This window comes from Carassius carassius, chromosome 8 (genome assembly GCF_963082965.1).
Source record: "Carassius carassius chromosome 8, fCarCar2.1, whole genome shotgun sequence".
Classification (NCBI taxonomy): Eukaryota; Metazoa; Chordata; class Actinopteri; order Cypriniformes; family Cyprinidae; genus Carassius; species Carassius carassius.
Genome location: NC_081762.1, coordinates 1,256,454 through 1,258,953, shown reverse-complemented (window position 1 = coordinate 1,258,953; position 2,500 = coordinate 1,256,454). Strand labels below are relative to the sequence as shown.

Below are 2,500 nucleotides of genomic sequence, written 5' to 3'. Positions count from 1 at the left end.
TAAGTGAACGTTTTTTAATATTTTATTTCAGTTAATGTTTATTTAAAATAGCAAAAACTGTAAAATAAATAAATAAATAAATACGCGTATTTATTTTTTGTGTTTCATTTAATATGTTGATACTAAAGCGGGGCAAGTTGTCACAATGTATTGACAGCTTATTTATTGGAAGATGATATACTTTCTAGTCATCTTACATAATGTAGTCTATTTAATGGCTGGATTTATATTTTTATCATCAATCTTGCAAAAAAAAATTCAATCTTTCTTTATTTTTAAGAATAAAAAATATTACATATTGCATCTTAAAATCACACCGCAATCACAATGATAAATAGTTTAGGATCGCAAACAGAAAATCAAGTTTTCAAGTGTATCATGTAATGCAAAACACTTTGAAAAGCTAAGATCTGTCATATAGAGACACTTTTCTTACCATCCAATCAATGCACTGTGAAATTAAATCTCGCCCCACAGTGGTTTCCTGTTGAAAATCCTGTTTAAATCAGATTACAGAAGCAAAACGGCTTTCAAATGGTATTTCACATTGACTTTAATGTTGTCTGGCAGTATATTGATACTGTATGGTGTTTATTAACGGTTAGCAGACAACAATTCAGCTCATTATTGATCAATGAAATCCAGCATATCATCTTTCTAAAACACATCTGTGCCACTATAAAGCAACATAATGAGTTTTTGCTCTTGGTTACATTCAGTGTTTCTCTGGCATCATGAAAAAGTGCAAGGTGTAAAGCAACATAGAGAGAAAAGTGCAAATGGAAAGCTGAATCAGACTGAATCAGGTTAAAATAATGATTCAGAAGCAGTTTGCACACCTCTAGAGAGCTGATGCGCTACATGAACATCAGTTCTTTTGTGCTAAAATACACAATTATAGACTTTCTAGAGCTGTACACCAAATGTGTTTCCTGCAGACAAAGACTTGAATGCCTCAAAGCTGGGAGAAGGTTAAAAACTGCATCTCTTTGAGTCTCATTGAGCGTGTCTAATATATATGTTTTTTAATTGTTTTATTGATTTGCATTAAACTGGCTCTCATTATTGCACAGATTGAGATTTTTCAGACTCTGACAGCTGCATTGTGTCAGCTCACTTTAGCCTCTCTTTTGTCAGTAAATTTTTTTTTCTGGGCTTATTATGGACCTAAATCATTTTTGGAGGCTCATATTAATGTATAAACACAATCTCAAAATAAAAAGCCACTACAGACATTTATAAATCTTTCTGAACACATTATGACATTCATTTGTCAGAAAACAATATATATATATATATAAATCAATCATTGTTAATTAATTGCCCTCCTCCATCCCCAGCTCCTCCTCTCGTCCATAAATCATAAATATTAAATTAATTTTATTTGTATATTTTCTGTTTTCATTTTAATTTAGGATAATGTTTTAGTAATTTAGTTGTGTGTTTGTGATATTTATTAGTTTTTGCTTATAAATGTCCATCCATTTTTATTTTTATTTTGAGTTATTTTAGTGCTTAAACTGAACAAAAATAAGAATAAAGTGAAAATTAGAACGTTTTTTCTTAAATGTTTAATTGTATTTCAGTTAATGTTTTTTTTTCTCTTTTCAAGTAACGAAAACTGTTCTTTATGGTTTTAGTTTTAGTTAACTATAATAATCCTAAAACATATTTTTCTATTTATCTTTATAACATGGTGATCATTTTGTTTCTAATGCAATGACATTCTGATGTTTTTGTGTTTGATTTACAGTAAGTTTCCAAATACTGTAAATTAGACTTAATTTAACTAATGTTCTGGAAAACCATGAAGGCAACAAATACAAAATCATATTCCTGATAAAAGCTCGTGAAATTCCTCATTAAGTGGCTCCTGTACCGTGGTGAATAGCAACCAGCGTGCAGTGAGAAGATGTCACTCTGTGTGTGTGTGTTTCTCCGAGAAACTTCTATTCCAGGTTTCAGGTCCTGCTGTGGCAAACGCAGCTGTCTGAACGCCAGAGAAACTCATTATCGTTCCACCGGAGATGAGAGGAACCCAGCACTGATGTCATTCTCTGCTCTTCCTCCTCATCGAAGATTGTGGCTTATTGTGTCATTGTTTTTGGACGCTTAATCAAACTAAATTGACTATGAAAACAATAACAGGGAAAAAGTCAGTCTTTAACACTTTAACACAGTTCACCCCAAAATACAAATGTGCTGAAATGCTCTCACCCTCAGGTCATCCGAGATCATGAGGAGTTTGTTTCTTCATCAGGTTTGGAGAAATGTAAGCATTGCATCTGTCTCTGCAGTGAATGGGTGCCGTCAGAATGAGAGTCTGATAAAAACATCACAATAATCCACAGCACTCCAGTCCATCAGTGAACATCTGGAGAAGACAAAAACCTGAAACAAATCCAGCATTAAGATGTTGTTAACTCAAATACATAGAGTCTATAATCCATAATAACACTTCCTCCAGAGCTTCAGTGATTAGACAGGATCAGTAATCCAT

The 2,500-nt window shown here is 32.6% G+C and overlaps 1 protein-coding gene across 1 annotated transcript in view; it reads left to right on the top strand.

Annotated features, from left to right (window-relative positions):
• Positions 1 to 2,500, top strand: part of LOC132144592 (neuroglobin-1-like) — a 9,671-nt gene that overhangs the window by 536 nt on the left and 6,635 nt on the right. The window lies entirely within an intron of this gene.